Here is a 24,184-nt window from a genome sequence, read left to right on the forward strand (position 1 = left end):
GTGGGATTGCATGCAGAGAGACTTGAGCTGTCCTCAATAGTGTAGCGATCACAGGTTCACCTTTCTGTAACTAACAGGACAACTCTCTTATTTCGCTCCTGTTTTTTACTCCTCTGAAGAGACTGGTGATCCAAAGGCACTTTTCCTGCGTGAAGTTTGATCTGCTGACTGAGAGGTTCCCATCCCTGCTTGTCCAGAGTGATGAGATCAGCTCTTTAAATCACTTCTTTTTCTCCTCTGCTCCCTTGCCTCACTCAGTGCTTCGCTGAGGGCTGGCCTGACAGCCCCAGATTTAGTACAGCTGCAGTGGTCCTCAGGCAGGCAGCGGTGTTTACTCAATTCCTTTCATTTCCCACTTTTACTCCATCTGTGCGTCTCTTCTTCTTTCAGACTCTCCTCATCTGTGGATCTACCCTTTTCTCTCTTTGCTCCTCTCTCTCCTTCAGGGAGTCCTCTGCAGGATGCTGTAGCCGTAGATGCTGTGCAGCTCCGCTCAGCCACTCGTTCTGCTGACTACGAAGGTTGAATGGGAGAGCGCAGAGGAGATGGAGAGCCCCCCCTTCTCACCCCCCACAGCACAGTGCACGGCTCTCTCCGTGGCTCAGCCAATGGTAGCGCACATCATTTATGATTGGCTTATGCAGCCTAGTGCAGCACAGACTCAAATATGCAATAGTCAACGTCTCAATTAAAGTGACAGCCATGCCTCATCAGAATGATATATTTGTCCCCAGTTTTGCGTTCTGTGTTTGCTTTACCTGTAGCCGCGGCCTGCTGTTTGCGCTACAGGAAATAAAGAGTCCATGTTGTATTTCAAAAGGGCAATGCAAATGTACATGCTCTTTCTAAGGGCAGAATTTGCTTAATTCATTCATCCTCTGACAGTCATACTTATTTTTTTTAATGAGCTCCTGTCATCAATGTGTACAAACAGTCGACTTTGCTGCTTTAATTGGACTTATGACCTCTTAACAGCTTTTCCAAAGGAACCTTCTTAAATAGAAGTAGAAGTGCACATACGATTAAGCAAAACGTTCATGTTAAAATGTCTTCTACTACTCGAATTCTATCATGTGGCATATTGCAGTGTGCTAATATTCCTGTACCTTTAAATATTTTAGATTGGAATTAATGTCCAGTTCATGCATTTTAAATATGTGAAATTGCTGTGAAATACCATTGACTTTCTTATGAAAAACTAACTGCTCATATTCCCAGCTCAGTATGTGCTTGTGCTTAAGCTTTCTTGTTAAGTCATCTCTTCAGGAGAGTACATGGGGATATAAATGTAATGCACTCTTTGCACTATGTATAATTCATAAAGTTCCTTTGCTCTTCTTGTCTAGTTGGGCTTGTGCACAGTTGGTATTCTATTTAAAGTGCTGAGATGATTTAGCTTTTTGGTGGTGGTGGTTTAAAATGTTATGAAATGCTGGCATATTCGATTTCATAATAATGTTATGTTTTATTTGTTTTATAAATAGCGCTTTGGTAATTCTACTGCGCTTATGTACCTTGCATTAATAATAGGTTTGTCTTCAGTAGCACCATTACTACTATTTATAGTAGTTCATTTGCCTTTTTATATCACATTATATTTGTAAGAATACAAAATGAAGTGACAAAAAGAACAGGATGAGATGGATAAATTTCAATTGAGAATGTCTACCTGGATCCACTGTCCCAATATTGACTGTTCATAAACTCTGATTATGTCTCAGTGTTTGCAGTGCTGATGAGCATGAGCCCATTAAGCTCCCTCCACAGTGTGTGCTGGGAACAGAGACATTTGCTATGGTAACATGGAGCCAACATTACAAGGCACCATACTCTCAAATTGCAGGCCACTAGAGATGTTACCTTGGTAACCATATCCACAAGCAATAGTAGGACACATGTAGTATACGGACAATACAGACATAAAAATATGTCTCATAATGTCTCATAATGTCTCATAATATCCTGCATCTTTTGAATTAGGAAGACAAATAAATCCAGTGTCATACTTAGCACACACATGTATTGTTTAAGAAGCAACCTTGATAACTGGAGACAGAATACACATGTTGAACCACCGGTTTTGTGGTTTATCTATTATCCGTGTCTAGCAGCCTATATGATAAATAGGATGTCGTTTTATTTCACCCCAAATGGATTCCAGCTTTCTTTAATTGCATTTCCTCTCCATTCATCAGCGGAAAATGTAATCGTGTTATTCACACGTTCAGAGTGACGAGTGAGAGGAGGAAGTAATGGTGGTGTTGTCACAGCGTCAGCATCACCTTTGTCTCGCACTTTGTCATCACATAATCACACATTTTTACGGACAAGGGAAAACATTAGCCCGACTGTAGTAGCACGGCAATCAGCATTGTGGTTGACAAAGACCTTTACTCTGTAGTTAATCCGTGACGCTAACATATTGTCGAAATTAACAGCAACACTGGCATAAGTGCGCACACAAATGTAATAAATGTATATTTACCATTTTGATATGGTGCTCAACATGTCTCAACTGTCAATCTTTTATTATTTTGAGATAATTGCACTATAACTGTGAACATGTTCTAAGATATCAGATAATTTTATTATTATTATAGGCAAGTTTAATCATTTCCCTCGTATTTCAGTGCCTGGCAGTGCTCCAGCCTCCTCTCTGTATTAACGCCAAAAGGTGAAGTTCAAAAGCAGCATAAGTCCAGCTGTGCCTTTGTTGATTGCTTTTTGATGACATTACTGTGTGCAAACCATAATCTTCAAAGTAGTTGTACTGAGACACCTTCATCTTCAACTGCAGCCGGTGAGAAATACACACAAGCTGGAAAAAGTAGAAATAATCAGGTTCCTCAATGAGAATACTTGAGTAAATAAAGTTGCTCTGTCTGTTAATCTCTGCTGTTTTTCACACCAGCACATGCTTGTTTTTTACAATTTTTTTTACAAGCTCAAGAAGCTTCCCTGAAGTGAGTATCCTGTCCAAAAAGATTACAAATCATATTTCAAGCTTGCAATAACTGGATGTATACCTAACAATTATATTACCTACAGTATATTCTCATCAAAATACAAATTATGCACCAGTGACCTTCAGGCAGCAGCTGGCTGTATAATGACTGGAATGTGCTAACAGCAGTGCAAGACATCAATTTGTAATTAAAACAAAAATGAAAGGACTGGGTAGTTTTTTTGCATAAAAGCCCTCTTAGTGATCGCAAAATGTGCGATCCCAATGGAATTTGGAAGAAAGATCTCCGGCAAATTTCTCCAAAGCCCACTAAACACCGAGGTCTTTTGTTCTGGTGTAGAAGTGACTGCTTGCCGTTCTGAGTTTGAGCACAGAGATGCAGCAGTAAGTGTGTGTAGTGGCAGAACTCTTCTGCAGAGAGACACCTGCTGAGAGGCTTGGCTGAGTAGAGAGGAGGCTGTGAAATGAACTGTGTGGCAGGCCTGGCACACAGAGGCAGGGACAGGATCCAGCATCTCGTCCAGTGTTCACTCCCACAGCCGCCTGCCAGTAACGCCACCAGTAAAGCAGGCAAAGGCACCTGACAGGTGGAAGGGGCGGAAGTAATGGCATCTGCCCAGAGACGGGGCTCAGAGCTCCTGAAAAAGAGGACCGTTAGTCAGTGGGGTCTGAGAGAGAGAGAGCCTGCAGTCATGCACAAGAACAGTGGGAAGCTTGTGTGTGTGTATTCATGTGAGTGTGTATGTGGCAAGTGTCCATATGCAAGTTATTGTGCGTTTATGAAACGGAAACTTGTGGTGCATCCAAACTCTCTTTCTGACACTGCAGTCTTTCTCCTCATTTTTCTTTGTTCAGCTTATTCACAAGGTCCACTCATTCAGCCAATTGTCTCAGATTTAGTGTGAATTTGAAAGAAAATTGAATTAGAAAAAAACAGCAGGTCTTTTTTCAAACATGGACTAACACACTTTAACTGACCAGAGAAGACAACAACACCATAGACGAGATGATAGCCTCCCCTTCAGCTCACAATCAATATGTCACAGTCACAAGATGTATGGGGGTAATTTCACTTGTCTCGAAAGCACAGAGGAGCCGGATACTGTAGGCGGGCTGCAAGAGCCACCAACTTCTCTGGATTACATGCACAAAAGCAACCATTTTAACATAGCCTCTTTTAACCTCTCTTTCCAAATCTATCTGTCTGATATATCTAATCTTGTAGCCATGCATGTGTGTGTGTTTCCTGCTGAGTGCGTGGACACAATAATGATTGTATAGACTTTATAACCCCGCCCCACCACGTACTCACACCCTGATTCCCACACACTTTCTACCAATGCTCACTCATCGCCCCCTCTCTCTGCTGTCATATAAAAGTTGATAGCCATCATTTCCAGTGTGATTAAATGTCTTGGGCGTAGTATGAGGTATGGCATATTATGCCCCGTGGTTGGTATATTTGATTGATTGTGGTTTGGTTAACCTGGTGCACCAGATGGTTCATTGGAAATTGTTTGGAAAAGGGCAGGCACTTTCAAAAAAATACTTGGCAGGTGATTGGATGAACAATCTGTCAAGCTAACTTCAACCAATCAACCATGGGAGCCAGTTTGTAAATCAAACTCTTGCCGAAGTCAGTCAGGAGAAGAGCGAAAACATCTTTTCCATTAAGAAAAGCCTTCAGTGGAGCTCTTTGCTCTTCTTTCAATGAAAAAATACTCTCCAGTTTAATATAACTGATCCTAGTGCAGCGTCTACGCTAAGCTGCCTCTCTGTGTTGTAGCACACACCTAAACGCCGCCTGTAGCTCCTCACAGGACGCTGATTGGCCCAAATTACCAGGTACAAACAAACACATTACTTGAAGCCTGACCAAATGAAGCTCTAGCGTAAGTTCGGTCAGGAAGACTAGATATACTCCCTCATGCCTAAGCCCGTAGTTTATTTCTCATACGTCAGCCATTCACTTCTTACGCATCTCACTCATAATTTACTTGCTGTCATTGCTCGGGCTGTCAATCATGATGGTAGCCGTTAAAATCAACGAAGCAATAACATTGCTAGCCTATCATCCTGCTGCTTTTAAATATGACTGTCTCTATACCTTCAGTACGTTCATGTTGCTGTTACGCACCCCTCCACCTCCCCATCTCCGCCCAGTTTTCGCAGATCCGTCAGCTTCATCAACTCATCATTCTATCAGCCTCATCAGCCGCCACCACCAGTGTCTGGACTCCACGGGGGGATTTATCTTGCTGCTCGGGCAGATGCCCCTCGATTAGAAATCTCCCTATAGACTCCCCGCACCAAAGACTCTGTCAAAACTTTATCATCACATATCATCTGTTAATAATAAACAATTATCTTTTCTTCATCTGACTTATCTCTCCTGATTGAAATTGATACATTTTGTCATCCTGTGATTGAAATTGTGAGAATCCAGCTGTGGTGCAAGTTAATAGTTTGGTGCCTCCCTTAAGGACTCCCAGTTATTTTGTGATAGTGTAGACCGTAGAGGGAGAGTTATTTTAACAAAGTCTGTTTTGCTACTTTTACCACCTAATTGCTACTTCACCTATGAACTGCACAATTATACTGGAAGGTTACACCATTTACTGGGAAACTTAAAAGGGTCTGACAAAGAGGAGCTGCACCCAGTCTATGTTGGAGCAGAAGTGTAAGGAATGGATTAAAAAGTGTTTTCCCCAATGTAAGCTGCAGACATTAGCATGTAGTAACATATTACTTACAATAGTAATGCCACTTATTTCACCACATCATAGATTGTTTTCACCCCTCCTGCCTGTCTGCTAACTCCCATAACTCCCCTGTCATTTCAGATCCTCCCACTCTGCCTACATCAGCTCGTATTCTCCTCCCCTGGTTCTCCACGCCCATCTCACCTGCAGCACATCCCCTCATCAGTCCCTCACTATTTAAGCCCTTCCACTTGCACTTGTTCCCTGCCAGATAGTCCTGTGTGTTACTGCCGAGCTCTCCAGTGTTATTCACGATTGCTGCCCTTTGGACTTGTTTGCCTTTATGACTGCTCTCCCGGTGTTGACCCTTCCTGAACTTGAATAAACTGAAGTCTATCTGTCTCTGTGTCGTGCTGTTGGGTTCTTGTACTAATAACTGTTACTAGTTGCATGATTCGAGGGGTGGCAGTGGCAGTGCAAAATATAACAAAACAATCAACTGACTAAGTTAATTTTGAAGATTTATTTTACCTGCTGCATGATTTATTATTTTAATATTAAACTATGTATAATCATATCAGATAGATAATCATTTTTACAGAGTTAGGAAGGTTGTGTGTGTGATTTTAAGGTGTTTCAAGATTGCAAGCTTTTCACTGCAAAAGCCCTCCTCTCTCAACGGCATTTATTGCTTCTAGAAAACTCAAGCAGTGTGAACTTTTAGTGGTGCTTTTCAGTGAGCTCACGTCTTATGAAGACCAGGATAATTTGTGATTATTACATATTGTGTCTCCCACACAGGACATACTAGGATTTGTCTTATCCTGTTTCTTATTCTACAACCAACCAGATCAATATTTAATTCATAAATTACAAACACTTTTGGCAGCAGACTTACTCTGGGGTTTGACTGGAAGGATATACTTCTTTACTAATTTATGAGAGTAATAAACTACTATTTTATGAGCCCATATTGTTCATTAAAATCACTGACTTGGAATGCACTAAATAACGTAACCAACATTGATTATCCTGCAATACTAATTCAGTCTGGACACATGTGTATCTCCTTTACATAGATCACTCTGCAGTGGAAACGCTTAATGTTTTGTTGAGATGATAGTCCTGAACTATGGGGTGCTGGTGCAGCTACAGGGTTATTTTCAAACTCAGGATGAGAGATGATTTAAAATATTCAGCTTTTAATAAAGCAAAGTCTGGGGAGTACCAAGAAATTACTTTAAAAGACAGAAATCCAGGCGTAGTGTCTCTTTTGGCCTCATATGACTGAATGCACGTGTACATGTGGAGTGTTTTGCCACTCAGATGGGGAAAGATCAGCTGCCTCAAGTGGAAGTCCTGTAGGACTTCAGTCTTACTTCATAAGCTGTCACTCAAACCCCATTTTCTCTTTTGAAGCATTTAAAACAGTTTTGAAAAAGAGCTATTGAGATTATTTTAAGGTAGTGAATAAGTAATGATGGGTTCAACCCTCACTCACTGATGCTCCTCACATCCAACATTTAGCTCTCCATAGCCTTGAATTTAAGCAGTTAACTCCATGACAGTCTTGTTGTTAAGAGTAAATTATTCACCACATCTCCCTTCCTTCTCTCTATGGTTACGCCTTAATCATGTTTCAATCAGTGCAATCACTAGGTCCCTATGGTTACTATCAAATTATTGAACACATCTGCTTGCTTTTGTCTTTTTTATGGGAACACTGGAAACCCATCACAACCTCCCTGCTCATACTGTATGCTAGCTCTGCATATGCTTGTCAACACACACACACACACACACACACACACACATAAAGGGTTTCATGACTTCGGGGGCCATCACATTGACTTACATTAATTTACCTGGAGATTTCCCCTACCCATAACCTCTACCTGCCTCATCCCAACCCTGACCCAAAGCTTAACCTACATCTAATCTTAACCTAACCTGAAACCAAGTCTTCATTCTAAAATGTAATGAGTTGTAATTGTCCCCATATAGAAATATAAAAATCCCCACAATGTGAATGTGTAATTAGACTAGTGTCCCCACAAAACAGGTAAAACAAAACACACACACTTCCTCACAGGGCTTCAACTGGTTCAGCTTCAGGTTTTACAAACTTCTAGTCCATCATCGGATGCAGATAAACTCACCTGCAGCACAAGATCAGTTGCTAAACGTAAAATAGCAGTCAGTGACCGAGTTTACATTTTTCCTTTCCAACCAAAACATCACAGATTTAACTGATGAGCAGAACATCAAGCAGACAGAAGCTGCTTTTCATATCAAATCTGTGATCTTTAGGAGCAAAAAGCTGCATATTCTCAGAGCTACATGGCCGCCTATTCCTGCAGAGCTACATGATGCTCTGCTACAACTAAAATATGGAAAGCAAGGTGTTGACAAAGCTGTTTCAGTGTTGGCACGAGTCCCACGGATGCTGGAAAGGCTGACCATATGGTTCTTCCTGTGATGTGATTTGCATCAACATGTCTGCAGCCCATGCAGATGCAGGAACTGCTGTATTTACACAAGAATCCCAGACACGGTGCACACCTTCCTGTATCTTCAGCTTACACATTTTCAAACCGCATATTACCATAGGACTTGTACTGTCTTGGATTGTGATAAATATGTATATGAGCATCTAAACAGACTCCTTATGTGTTCAAGCTGCGCCAAAGGAGACCCAGAGGAGCAGAGTGCTGACCAGGCAGGAGAAAACAAAGAGAGAGAGAGTTTGTAATGAGGGTCCTTTAGACGATGGAGGAGGGGGCGTCTCCTTCCTATCTTAATAAAGCAGGAGGAGAATAGCAGTGGGATAACAGTAATGATGTGCTTAGCTGCCTGATCATACCATTCGTACAAAGAGGGACGGAGACAGAGACAAATCAATAACATGTACAAATACAATAAACAAGAGAAAGAAGATATCAACATGCTATTTTACTAGATGTTTGGCTAGATTACTACATAGTTTAGATCCAGGATTTACAGAAAGATGCTGCCCTTAAGATGCTATGGCACTGTGGTCAGATGCTGTAGGTTGTTGCAATGTGGATGCTGTCAGGGGACCCCAATGTTCCATATTGAGTGTGTGTGTGTGTGTGTGTGTGTGTGTGTGTGTGTGTGTGTGTGTGTGTGTGTGTGTGTTAATCACCAGAAACCACTGGCCAAGAGAAGGTCAGAGAGGAGATTGGGTTTTCTGAACTGAGTGAAAACGGTCCCCCTAGAAAGCCATGGAAAAGCAGAACGTGAGATCTGGTTCTGTGGAGCACATAGGAAAAGACCTTCAAAGATGATTCTTAATCCTCTTCTACCCCAGACCTCCCCCCTTCTCCTTCCTCAGTTTAATCTCTGACACAGCATTAACATTTACATTTTTCATAGCAATTTGAATCTAGTGTGTGCCATGACCACCTAGATTTACTAATTACCTACTGCTGGGATGGGAGTGGATGGTTTAACCTTCTCACAGCTAATTTCTCATGATTTCTCTAAAGCCGCACCCAGACCCACGGGGGCAACATATGACCTTTCCCTACTGTATTAACAAACAAAATGACGCTAATCAGGATAATGTAGTGGCACCATTAAAAAGCATTTCATTCAGATGTTGATAATAAATATTTACCTTAATGTAGAATGGTTTGTTTTATTTGGCTGTATTTTCAATTCATGTTTCTGTTTGTTTCGTGGTGTTTTTAGTTGTCATCAAAAATATTCTCTGGCAGCTGGCCAGTGTGTTATATTCACTGGAATTCAACAACTGAAGCGCTAAACCTGTGCAGAGATTGCCGTGGAAGATTGTAAAGTTTCGCTGATGGCTTTCCATCAAGCCACCCATGCTGTTATCTTTAAGACAGCCTTTGGTTTGTTGCTCCTGGCAATGAAAAAAATAAGGCTTATTTGAGACAAAAAGACTCTACCCTTGAGAACAATGCCACATGTGACAATGTCATAGTATAACACAGGATAAGTGACTGGTTCAAGTAAGTGTCATTCATTTTATTACCAGCTTATTCACTCAAATAAAAGACGATGTTAAACCAGAGATGTCAGCCCTAATGGCCCAGGAGAAAGTGGAATGTATGTAAGCAAAACAGTTGTAGGAGGAATTGAAGGAGGATTAGACACAGAGGTTATAAAAGCCACTTACACAGTCCTGAGGGCCAGTTGACCAGATGGAGAACATTCCCCAACAAGTCCACCAGATTAATTGTTAGAATAGGTCATTTGTCATCATCTTCCAAAATGACGCAGGTGAGCTTTTCCCGCTGGAGTCCCAGGACGACAACTTTTGTCAGTGTCTAACAAAACCCATGTCGGCGCTTCAAAAAGGATTCCTATGAATTGTGACACATGAGATCATATGTTTTCTGAACTGTCACCTCGATGGTCGAACAGTCGGGTCGAGTTTCAGCATCAAAACCTTTTGGTAAGGTTAGGGAAATATTGGTGTCAACTGTAAATCTGAGGGACCACAATTTGCTCAGCCACAAGAGGCCCTTGTACAGATGAATGTAAACATTTGGACTAATACTCATAGTTTTTCTGGGGAAGTCTCATATTTCCTGGCGTTTTGCCCGAATCTGCTTATTGTTTTCCGACCTAAGAAGCCAAACCACCAGGGATGTCACGATGGACAATTATAGACTAACCTTTACGTGCATGCAAATCAAACATATGCACAGTGCCAAATAGGTTGCCAGCTGAAATAGTCTATTTATTTTCTCAAGCCCCAAGGCATCAGGTAATTTCTCAGCACAATTAATTTGAGTAAAACTTTTCAAAAGGTCAGCATTGAATGGTGTATTATGGCCTGTTCTAATTAAGATATTTTTTTCTGATGCAATTGAAAGTGAGATAGGGATCTAACCCAAATGCAAACAGTTTTTCACCGTCTTTTATACTTTGCAAGTTGAATAATTTTCATCTATTATTGTTAATGATGTATGCATCTCACTGAGGTATGTGTGGCTGCACTGATGCTCATTAAAACCCTCTTATGGTCCTGGCTGAAAAAAGATTTAGCTACACCGGATGAATAAACTAAACAAAAAGACAGCAAATAAAAAAGAAAATAATTAATATTTATTATATTACACTTAAAACGTCCTACCCCTTTCTATGATTTAGATAACAAACATAATGTTTGTCACATATGCACTAAAAATAATGACCATGAAAAGACAACATCAACAACAAGCTTCAGAATCCTGAGAGATAAGGCCCCATCCATCCTCTTACTTCTCCAAAACTATTTTGTTGTACATTTTCTTGAATTGATTTATGTTTGTACTTTGCTTGATTTTGAATTTCTAATAAATGTACCTGACAGATATAATTACACATGCTCTTTATAGTAGTACCACTGCAATGCTTTTTTGTTGTTGTTATTAATATTAAATTATAACCCCCTTCTCTGTTTCAGAAATGTTGTTGTATGTTGCCATGAAGATTTTCATTTTCTTGCTTTGTACCTAATGTGTGTAGTCTTATGAACATCAAAGTACACGACTTTACAAACAGAGTGTGTTTGCAATACCTTCCATCGCTTATTATCCTCATGGCTCATTTTTGTAATATGCATAATGGGTGCAATTCTAGCCATATCTGTTGATTTACATCATTTTTGTGGTTAAAAAAAACCTTCATATTCTCAGAAGTGCTCAAATCAATCAAAGCTTATGCCACTGTGGCTCCAAACAATCTATTCCTTTAAGTTCTTTTGGAAAAAGGAGCCATGGCTGACTAATTAGAATGCTTTTGGAGATGCAGTTTTGCTTTCTAATTTCAGATTATTCTGACAGTGGTGCAGCCTATGTGGGTGGTGTGAATGCCTGGCAGCTCACATCCAACATTCCCAGAGAAAAGACTGCACATAATTATAATAAGAGAATCTTTGTCACACTATAAAATGGTTCAATCCTTTGTATTTCTTATGTCATAGATTAAATCCTTCAGGATAAACTGAATAGATCTTTTTTTCCAGTTTAAAGGGTGTAATTCCCATAGAAAGAATATATGTAATTTAATCTGTAATATGCATATACCATACAGGATGAAATAAAAAAAGATTATCATTTACTTTTTTTATAGAATATGTCATAAATGTTTGTTTGTTTTTGTTGTCTTAACAAATTTAGAACGTGCCAAACACATCAAACTACAAAAGCACTTTAATGCACACTAAATGGAAACAGATGAGACCTCTAAAACTACCTTGAAGTTGTATCTCCCATCCATCTGCCAGGAGAATAAAACCAACATTTGCACATCCTGTTGCTGCAGGCTTTCTTGTACTGTACAGTAGGTGTGGTGCAGCATGTCGCTGCTGTATTCCACCCCTGAGTGCTGTGAAGCTGATATATAAGAGGGAGGGGCCTGTGAGCTGCAATCAGCCCATTTCCATCAGCGTTATTGCTGCCTGACAACATCCAGCTGTCCCTGATGTGCCACAGAGGGCCGATGGTGCGCTTGTCAGCTCTGCTGCTTTACTGCAGCACTCACTTAGACGATCACACACATACACATAGGCATACATGCCCGCACAGTCACACATGGGGACAAAATCACCAAATGAAATACATCATTGTCTATTCCAGTTATGTCATGGAATGAGATCTGTACTTATGGTTTATGAATGTAAAATTGTAAATCTGAGAGATAGTAATTCATGTTAGATATAAAGAATACTTTATGAGGTACAGGTCAACCCACAACATGTGGCATGACTGAATAATTATTATTTCGATCAAAGCAGTGTCTGATATACTGTGTTTAAGTCCATGACGTGATCACTTTAAACATACATATACATTAATACATTTAAATTATAACAATCTGACAGTTATAGTTGTGTAAAGGCCTGGAAAATAGCTCAAATGTTAACACTCTTCTTTGCATCCCACAGCGCCTTTTACAGTAATCCCCACACTTACACCCTCCTCAGACCATAATAGGAATCAAATTTGACATTGCATGTGTTTACTTACTTTTTTATATTGCATATTATAACTCAAAATGATGATAAATGAAACAACCCCTTTTCTCCCAATCACTTTGGATACTTTTCCGGTTCCACAAGGGACTTGAAAGAAGTTCTCCAGTGACAGAACTTGACGAGATGACGCCGTTCTAATTTCAGACTGACAGCACAGCTACTCAGAGGCGTGACTCCACAATGCATCTGTGTTGTGCCTCATCAGTGCAATCTCTCCCTTTTCCTGATGTGTCCTCTCCAGCTGCTCCCACTAACTTATGATAAAATACTTATATTACTAATACATTTATGTATATAGCACCTTTAAAAACAGGGTTTACAAAGTGTTCTACATAGAAGCAAGGTAAAAACATAACATCAATACAAGTAAACATTTCAGAAAATACATGAGGCAAAGGAGACAATGCCATATAGTCAATGAACACAATAGAGGAATAGAAAATTACAGAACGGACAAACTAAAATAGGGGAACCAAAGAACTGCATAAAAGGACGACATCTTGGAGGTAATAAAAGGTGTACCAGTCCGGTTTTGGGGAGTGGAGTCAGCAGGAAGAGTAGAGGGTGGTGGGGGAGCTGTAACAGTTCCTAATTTCGTGCCACCATCTCGCTCTTGGGGACTGTTGTTGTGATGACGAGCTGCAGCGATGCGCTCGGCCGACCAGAGGGAGGGGATGGAAAGTGTGGAGCGATCAGGCCAGGAGTAAACAAACTTTCTGCGGGAGGCTCTGTGGATGTAACAGGGCCGACGAAGGAGTCCGAGCGCTTTGATGGCTGAGATGAACGGAAAAGAAAAAGAATGACAATGATACTCAAACCCGATAAATTGTGAACCCATCTGGCTAAACCTTATTTTACCGTTACAGCAGCTGGGATGTTACCCCACCATGCAGCTGGGGCAATGTGTGACACCAAATACCTACATAACTACATCATTCAACCAGGACAGTCAGCGCTATCTCTGACTGCTGTTTCTCTGTTAGAGGCTGCCACTGGGTCAGAGCTGCAGATGTACACAGTGCTCCACTAACTTAATGCTATATACTTAGTATCACATATGAGTACATTTTTGTTATGAGAGCATGATACAGACATCACTGTTGTTTGTTGTTTGATACATTCACTCATGTCTCTGAAATGAGCTGTAGATACATGTGTCAACCATTCGGTTAAGGATGAGTCCCGGGACGCCGTAATACATCTTCATGATACAACAAGAAAATTGTTGGGTGTATGAAAAATGGAGAAAACCTTTTTAGTTTTTTTTTTGTTCTCATACTCGTAGGGCAAAACAAATTGAAGAACAGTGATGTTGTTACCTCCATCTGGAAATTGCTGTAACTTTCTTAGACCAACATTTAGGCAGTGTTTGTTTATATGTGTGGAGCAGAGAAAGTTGCCACCTTTTGAACTTCTCCTTTAATCTTTGTTTTTATATTCTTTACACACAACTATTTCTGTTACATTTTGATTTTACAATGGCATGCACCATTATAAACTCCTTCAAGGAGATTAGGTCTATTATGTGTTAAACAAGAGAGATTTGACCTGCTGCTTATGCTGGGATGAGATGGAGCAACTGGTCAACACCATCATTTTAGAGCCAGTGGGACTAAAAAAGAACAAATATTGTTACATTTACTGAGGAGTGGATGGTTCTTTTCTTTCTTGTAGGTCAGTCTAATTGAATGCATATTGTCTTCATCACTTTATTGACGCCTCCTGACTCTGGTACATAACTTATTATTGTAGGAAATTGCAATGCTGAAGTAATCAATTACAATTCTGACGTTTTGTGATCATACTTGTCCTCTTGTGTGCATCGGAGACTCGAGCTGGCTGCTGTGAAGAGGGTATTGGCGTGGCCACACGGAGAAAGTAACCATTTCTAATGTCTTAACTTAACCATGGTTAAATTCGGTTCTCTTGGCAATTTCATTTTTAGGCAGAGCGTGAAATAAAAATGTGTTTTTTCAGGTCCGGCAGGCTTATTGATTTTACTCATTTAATACAATCAAGATATAATACTATAGCTCCACTCAGCTGAGGAACTTGTCTATCTGTCTCTTATCAAGCATAGCTAACAACTTACATTTAAGTCAGATGGAGGTTGTCTAAATCAAGTGGTTTTGCCCTCACTGGACAAAAATGCTGGAGAACCTTTTAGATTGTTAACATGCAAACTGTATTTCACATTTGGCTTTAAATCATGCATTACAGAATTTTCATCCCTTTATTTGCAGTTAGATATAATCAATGAAAAAAGACAGTTTTTAAACAGATGCAATTCAAGTCCATTGAGATCAAAAGCAACAAACAGGAATCTGTTTAATTTGGCAGACATTGAAGGGAAAAGGAAAATGGTGGTAATTGAAATGCTGTGTCATTTGGCAAACCGCTGAGCTGAGAAAATTAATGAATGAAAAATCAAATAGTTCTTAACATCTTCTTCACATTTCTTTTTTTTTCTATCTCCTGTTATGTCATCCAAGAGAAAGTTATTGCTCAGTTGCATCCCAGAAGTAACCTTGTTTAAAAGTGAAGACAATTTCCCCCCTGTTCTCAAACATGTTTGATCAGATTTAAATGGATGTCAAATGAACCAGTGGAACTAACAATATCTATCCTGCTCCTTTCCTTCCACTAAAATACAAAAGATGTGTTGCTCTGACAGCACACACTGTTATTATACAACATTCATTGGTTTGTGCATTTTGCTTTTTGGCCATATTTTATGGCTGAGACAAACAATATAAGCACACCCCTTGCCTTAGGAAGTGCCCATGGTGGACTCATATAATCACAGATATGATGACTGTTATTGAAGATGCAGACAAAGTCCCTCAAAGTGACTCACACTAAAAACAACATGTCCACCGTGGAGTTAGAATCCTCCGTTTGTTAATCAGCCACAGTCAGAAGCAGCGATTTCTGTCCTCTCTTCACCTTGAATATCATAGCATGCACTTTGAGAAGAGCATGCTTTTCAATCATGCCACAGGGTATCAGCAGGGGTATTTCACAATACTTCAGGCTTTAGAAAAGACACCCTGCACTGCTGCGCATTGTGTGTGTTGTTTGTGTTTAATTCATACTCAGCGTCTGCGGCGGATTGGCTCACAGGGGCGGCTTGCAGACATTTGAATTAAAGCTGCAAAACTATTAAAAATGTATGAATTGTATGAATGCCTGACCTATATTTTCCATGCAAATAAATAAATAAACAGGGATTTAGGGAAGATGATGCAAATCGTCAGAAGTGGGACACAGGATGAGCTAATGACATTATAACAATAAAGGCTTCAGGATTTCACAGCGAGAGTCTCATGGAGACCAATCCTGTCTTACTCATTCCCCGCCTTTGCTCTCTGCCCATAATCAGTCTATCCCAGGATGCTGCCTGCACTATCTGTCCCAGCATGGCTGCGTTTGAACTGGCCTCTCCCAGTTCAAGTGTATATTGTGACTCAACTCCCCGTGCACACTTCAGAATTGCAGCGACAAGGCCTTTGCTTTAATGTAGTTGTGTGATTTTCTGGTGCTGGGACATTGACACAAGGTGGTTTTTGGAGTCTTTGTCTTACTGACGGGGATGCGGCTTTTCTCCTTCATAGTCATTAGTCTGTCTTCTTTTTTTCCTGCCTCTCTTTATGCTCCTCTCACCACCCTGTCTGAACCCCTGTGTTGTCTCTGTAGGTTTCTTCTTCACTCTGCCATTCAGTCAATGTCAGGGACCATTGCGGTGAGAATAAAGGCCACTGGTTTCATTCGCTTCATGATGAACTGTCGCTGTCTGACTGAAGCAGCCTCTAAAATTCAGAGAGAGAAAGAGAGAGAGAGAGAGAGAGAGAGAGAGAGAGAGAGACCCATCAACAGCAACTTATTTGTGTGAAACTTTCCCAGGCTGAGTTGTGGAGCCTGGGCGAAACCTAAACACCCTGGCTGTTTGAAGGGGAAGTAAAGGGGTTTTAAGTCAAGGCGTTAGCATCAGTGCATGAAAAGGTCACCTTGTCATCTCTCCCATGGTCTCGTGTGGCAATAGTTTTCAGCCAGAACCCATGTCTATAGACCACTGAAACCGGGACGTAACACTGACCCTCACTCTTTAACCCTGGTGTTTTCTGCAAAGGCCATCCTGTCTCTGAAGCAACTCGTAAACCAGTGTTTCTCCCTCTCTGCGTGTATGTGCCTGCGTGTATCCATTTAGGCGTGTATCTCTGTTTGTTTGTGTGTCTAAGTTCAGGCGAGGCTGTTGGCTGTTTATATGAAGCAGAAGAGTGTATCCATGCTGAAATGACTAATTGGGAAATATAGTGTACAAGCTCATTTGATGCACCAAGCCACGTATTCCCTTCGCATGGATAACTGCAGGTTTATACCCTAAATATAGATATTGTGTAGATTCTTACTCCACTGCAGCTAGTGTAGTGTTGACTCTAAACCTGATGATACATTATGAGAATCTCAAAGCAGCATTATGTTTTTTTGCCTTCTTGTGTGCTTTCTCCCCTGAGGGACTTTTGCCCCCCTTCCTTTTGCACCTCTGCTCTGCTCAAAGGGCCATTAAAAAGGCTTCCTCTAAATGAACTTGACAGCTAAGCCAAGGCGTAGTGTTATGGATGGTCATGCAAATCAATATTTAACATCATCAGCCACTGGTTGGTGGAGAATGGGGACAGGGTGACGAGGTGTGGCGAATACTGTCATTGATTTAGTCGAGGAGGTCCTGTCAGGGCTCAGCGGTTGCATCTTACACTTGTACTGAAGGTATAGGGTGGTATTCAAAAGCTAGGGATCATCAGGGAGCACTGGGCTTCTGTTTCAGCACTGAATCCACATTCTGTCATTCTGCTCTGTGATAGTTCAGCTCACAATTTACAGCAAGATGAGTTGGAGGTTGTTGTTCACAGCGAAATCTCATCTGTGCTTTGTTTATCCACCAGTTCACACATGCCATAACTGTCTGCAGTCTCATTGCAGAGAGAAAGGATCAGTGTAAGCAAAGCAGATGGAAGGCATATGGTGGCAAAGACATTAAATTGTACCATTCGGTTCTACAGACCGGCTGAGCATTGTTCCACTGCACTCGCACTGTTGATGCGGCTTGGCAGCCCCATGAACAGCAAACATGTCATTCAGTTGTAAATGATGTTACACGCAAGGTCACCTTGTGTAAAGGTTGGGAAGGAGGAGGAAATGAGCTGAGGGTGTAATTCATCTCTTCACGTCAGAGATATACATCACAGGGTGGAAATCGAAACACAAACATAGCACAGATGTCTATATTTATGAGCCTATCAAAGCGTGCATCTAAAGACTGTCAATTCTATGTGTATTGCTATAAATCACATGTTGTCGTAATTTCACTTTTATCTTCATCACTAAAAGTATCATTTATTATTGATTTGTTATTAAGGTGAAGCATAATCAACCCATATAAACATAGCTTTCAAATTGTTTTGCAGATGTACTTGGAGCTGGAAACTTCTGGTTGGCCCTACTAATTCTATTCAGTTTATTTTTCAGTTTATTTTATTTTTGTATAGCCCAATATCACAAATTACAATAATTCTCCGTCCTTGTGTGACTTTCAACTCCAAGCCCCGCTCCCTCAAGGATACATGTCTTGGCAGTATACAGAGAGCTTAGGAGCCATTGAGATGTGGTCCCTCTACTCCAAGAGGCAGACACTGCCAGGCAAGGAATCCCCCTCCCCCAAAACAGCTTGTTACCAGCAAAATGCCAACTCTGTGTCTCTCCAGCTTTGGAACTCTTGACCATCTATCTCGTTCACTCATCCCCTCCCCCAGACACACAGGATACAGTGTGGCAATGTATGGTTCACGTCTCCTTTAACGATCCTGTCTGTTATCGTAATGTTAAATGTCTGTAGAACAGCTGTGCGAGGGGACATCTTGCATTCTCAAATTGAGTGTCTCACTTTCTTTCTTTTTTTTCTCCATTAAACACCGATTTTATCATCTAATATCACTCTTCAACTTGATACTGTGCCAGATATGGGGAGAATGGCAAGGTCAAATCCATCCCCGCAGTTCCCAGCTGGTACTAACCCCAATAATATGGGTGTCTGGGAGAGGGAGTTGTTTTCATGCTGGATGCACAATGTATCTAGTGTTTATTCTCTTGTCCATTTGCATCACTGACTGTAGAACCTGAGTGATATCAACAGGAAGCTGCAGTCACAGAATGTTATTTCTTTTTCCCTCTTTTAAAAAAAAGAAAATCTTGTTTAGCCTGGAAATCCTCTCCTAGGTTCTACAGTGCAGTGCAGTCATGCACAAACACAGTATCTTATTATGTGGATATTTCATTGATGATATCATCTCTTTAACGTTAACCATCCTCACTGTATGCAACATGTCTGCACACCTAAACCCAGTGTTGCCCCTGTATTCACTCTGCATTAGAGCACCGGCGTGTTCACGTGTCAGTAATAACAGCAGGGCAGTCGAATGCCTGTTATCTAAACTGCTAAAGTCAGTTGAACAAGTGAACATAACGCATGCTGGTGTGGACACAAACAGGCTGACGGATTCAGTGTTTTTGTGCTGTAAGCCGAGCTCGGCCATTTGGTTCACAGATTGGTGACGCTGTTTTGCCCTCATTGCACTCAGTGTGTTTGATGTGTAGTGAGCACTGCGCTGAACTGCGCTGAAATAGACATTCAAATGTTACATTGCTTGTGATGGTTGGCCAAGAAAGCAGATAAAGTCGGAACACCAAAAACAGCTGAAATGCTGTCACACACATATCTTTTCAACACCTTGTTACACTACATTACATCACAGCATGTGTTCCTATGTATCTCCATCATTGTTTGGCTCTGGTCAGGTTGTCAGTGAAACTACAGTATATGTACCAACTGAGCAGATTATCGGGATACGAAACTGAAATTAGCTCTCTGCAGATGCCTTTTCACACCAAGCGCTTCCAAGAAATCTAATCCAGTGATTTCAATCAGTTGGTTTACTGGTTTATAATCTTTTGACTTTTTATGTCACTGCAACATCTTTATTTTTTTTTTCAATTGTGCATATAGCTGGATATGCTTGTTTAATATCCAGGTATGCCACTGGGAAAGTATGGTCCCATGTTATAAATTACATAAGCACAACAGGGCTCCTTAACCCTGCTAGCAAATGTATAGTCACACCTGATGATGAGCAGGATGACCTGATTTCCTGTATCTCCAGAGACATCTGTGCAGATGAAGGAGCGCGTGCGGTGCATCAGGACCATATTTCACTTCCACAACCTGTCATGGAATCAATCCTGCCTTTAGATGTGCTCTCTGTAGGGAATGAATCAGTGAAGGTGCTATGGTTTAACCTTCTCTGTCTCTCACTCTTTTTATATTTCTATCTGTGAACAGATCTATTCATCCATCCTTATATTTTGTCATGCTTTCTCTTCGTCCTCCTAAGAGATTAGCTCTCCGTCTCCTTCCGCTCTCGCATGCTGACTTTCTTTCTTTCTTTCTGCCTCGCTCTCCCTTTTTATCTCTCCTTGTCTTCTCCTCCCTCTCTCCTTCTCTTTCTCTCTCTCTGTCTCTCTCCCCTGTCTTGGTAGCGCTGCAGCTCTTGGAGCTGAGGGACTATGATTAGGACAGAAGAGAACTGGCTGTAAGACAGAGACAAACTCAGAACTGGGTCATCATTGTTTCTGTGTGAGGGCCCGCTCGGCAGATGAAAAGCTTGAAGACAAGAGGAGCAAACGATGCTCAATACAGCACCGGCAGCCCAAGACTTTTCTGGGCTACAGAAATACTCGTGCAAAGGAGGAATCGGAACTGCAACACAGAATTTATGTAATAAGAGCTGAATAAAACATGCTTCTGGCCCGCTTTTCTGTCTGTGAACCCGTCAAGTTAGTAATCATCCATTGGTCGACTTTAGCTGCGTGGCAGAGAGAGACAACCGCAGAGAAGTGCAGTGGTTATGAAGAACAAGACAAGGAAAACCTTGATTGTCACAGGATAATAGTATTTTGACATTGATCATCATTTTTCTCCTGCTCTCTCAAGCTTTATCTTTTTTTCATGTCATCTCTCTCTGTCTTCCACCCCTTTAGCAGACAGTCTGACAAGGTCTGTCCCACTGGCCGACCATTCAGCAGTCATCATGCGCATCATTTCCTCTCATCATTCCCCCTGGTGTGCTTCTTCCATCTCCTTTGGCCTGTTCACTCTCAATCAACCACTCCCATAAACCCTTTTATCTGTGTGTGTGCGTGTGTGTGTGTGTGTGTGTGTGTGTGTGTGGGTGTGTGTGTGTGCGTGCGTGCGTGTGTGTAGTGTAGGTGTGTGTGTGTGTAGGTGTGTGTGTGTAGGTGTGTGCATGTTTGTGCCTCAGTGTGTAGTGTATAGGCATGCATGGAGTGTATGTGCTGACTGTGACATGTAATCTGCTTCTACATATTGTTTGTTTCAATGTGTGTTGAGTTTGTGTGAGTTGTGTGTCAGCACCAAATGGGTTGTAGTATCCGTTTGAAACAACCAGAGCTTGATAATCCAAACTTTCATATGTTCATGTAAAAGCAGCAAATCATGCTTTTTATGTATCGTTTCAAATGTTGTGTTGAAACAACAAGTATCCCTCTCCATATACTTTTATGGAGACAACTTAACACAACTTAACACCTTCTGCTGTGTGTAGGAGCCACATAAGTCTTTGGCATATACTATGTTTGCGACTGAATATGTTCTTGAATCAGAAGGCAAACAGCATTCAATGTGATTGCTGGTCCATTAGGCGGCAATGTCTGTAAGATAAATTAGTTGAGCAAAACAATGTCGAGCCTTTGTACTGCACATGAGTTCCTTTCCTGATTCCCAACATGGCATCAAACGGAACATCCTTTTCTTCAACATTTGATGTCTGTTGTTTGCGTCAAACCTTTTGTGCAAATCAGAATTAGTGGTGCCTTGGCCTACTTTCCAAACCATCGAGGAGCAAATAATCAGCCCGAGCTGAGGCTTTGGCTGGCAGGCTCTCAAATGTGGATGCTTGAGAAGGATCCTTTTCTGCAAGTGTTTGGTTTCACTGCGAGGCTTCTAGGAGCATTAGAATACTGAGACTGTTACTGCCATCTAGAGTGAAATGGCAGGCGGCTCATGGGCGAGAGGTGTGTGGTTAGAAAGGACTTCCAAAGATGATTACTGTCCCAAATGATTAACGGTATACATCAAAGGAAGTAGCTCTTTTGTATTTGTCCATGGAATAGATACAAATGTAGGCATGCATCATTTAACTACTTTTCCATTTATTCATCCAAAGTCTGAAATATGCTGCAGATTACAGTATTTACTCCTACAGAATATGATTTGAGCTATTTCTTTCCCCCATGGTGGACTTTCTCTTTTGCTGCCTCTCCGCCTCCTTCCGAGACAAGCCTACTCCTCACAGCACAGAAGTAATGCCAGACTATTTCCTAGTGCCAGAAATTGCTCGGAGGTTTACAAATGAAGTACTTGTTGTTCAGAGTGTGGGGAGATTTTTCTTGTTATTATACAAATAACCCAACACCAGCTACAAAAAAAAGGAGAAATCCAGGGATCATCAGAGGCTTAAAACTCTTTTGATGTATTATCCACCTCACTTTCTCATTTGATTTCTTCCTCTTCCTTATGAATATGTCTTCCTTTGTAGTCTGCAGTTTTTTTCTAACACACAATTCAAACCCCAGCCATTCTTCACTTATTGTGTTCCACAAAGATCTAATCACGATATTCATCTTTCTTTAATTAAACATTATATTGGACAGAGACATGGGCCATTATGCTCTCAATATTTCACAGAGAATGGATTGGTAAATGACTAATACCTTGTGCTGACCTTTCTCAATCGCTGCCTGCTGGCAAGGCTATTCAAAGCAATTTCTCCAACATATTTATCTCATAAGACACACCTTAGACTTAATCCTAATGGCCTTTTCATTAGCTTTATAATTGAGCAGCTTGGAGAGTGTTAAAATGTCTCTCAGCCCCTTTTGAAAAGTAGCCCCACGTCATCTCCAGCCTATACACATTCATTTGGGGTAGTTAAACCCACGTTAACCTCCAAGTGTAGTCATCAATCACGCATGTTCTCCCTACTTTATTTTTAATCTCACTGTGTGATGTAGTAAATAACCTGCTGAATAAAAAAAAATGGCATTTACATATCAACCTTGTGTATTACAGGGTTGGGGGGAAATAATGTAATTGCATTAATAACCACCTCATTACAAATAGTACATCTAGTATAAAACACATCACAGACAATAACACTTTTTTAATCCACAGAATGCCTGTTAGAATGGGATCTACTTAAATATTTGATATATTAAATCTTAACGTAGTCACTCGTTTTCAGTACCGCAATAGATCCAGTTTCTAAATGAATACCATCACACAAATTACAATGAAACACATAAATACATATCTGTATAAGTATTGTATTTAACTGTTAGATACACAAAACTCTACTTAACTAAGAGTAATCAGATTATTCTGTACATGATGTACAGACCAACACGTTGTACTTTTCCTAATTTAATAAAGTGGAAGATATAAAGGATGTTAAACAGCGTTGCAAATCCTTGGTAGGCATAAATCAAAGTTACAGTGTTTGGACACCTGGACTTTGGGTTTTGCATATTAATCAGAATTTCTGCCACGGGATAACATTACTGATTACAGTTCGAAGCATGGGATTTTTCGAACCTTGGGCATTCATCCCCACATGGAAGATAATTGTTATACATCTCAAGCTCTGTATGAATAATAAGATCTAATCATAATCACTTCATAATCAAAGAGGCATTCTCATCTTTGCACCAATTTAAGGCAATGGTGTGGAGTTTGTGGGACAGCCAATAGATGGCAGTACTTCCCCAGCTTGTGTGGGCTGGCAGTGAATGCAGTGAGAATATACCAGGACAAAGGTCAAATAACACAACCATGTTGACCAAGAGAGGGTAAATATCTCCGGAGAGTTTCTCAAGTACCTAGTGCAGCTACTTAGTGTGAGATTTGCCAGAGGAAAAGGCAGAAGTCCCATTTCCACCTCAGCAAAATGAAATCAGAAGCCCCTGGGATTTGACTCTGACCTTCCTGGCTCTCGCTGCCGCTGAGTGATTACTGAAATATAAGAGGCTAGAAGGTGTAGGGCTTAACTGCAGAAGGGTTTACTGCCCAAAGTTACATGAAAAAGTGAGATGATTTACATGAATAGATAATGAGTATTGTCTAATTAACATCTCGCTAACTGCTTCATTAACTGTAATTAAGAGTGTCATGGAGCAGTGAGACAGTCACAAACGCACAGAGGGATTATGATAAGGAAGATACAATTGTCTGCATTAAGCAACAATCCTTTCTTTATGCTGTACGGTATTATATAGGGCCAATGCCAGTCTTCTTTGTTTAATGGTTAGTGGACAGGAATTCCTTTGGTTCGCTGCAGACCTGCATGCATTTTATTGGCTTGTGTGGGATTTGGGCAG

This window comes from Cyclopterus lumpus, chromosome 15, assembly GCF_009769545.1.
Source record: "Cyclopterus lumpus isolate fCycLum1 chromosome 15, fCycLum1.pri, whole genome shotgun sequence".
NCBI classification, from domain to species: domain Eukaryota; kingdom Metazoa; phylum Chordata; class Actinopteri; order Perciformes; family Cyclopteridae; genus Cyclopterus; species Cyclopterus lumpus.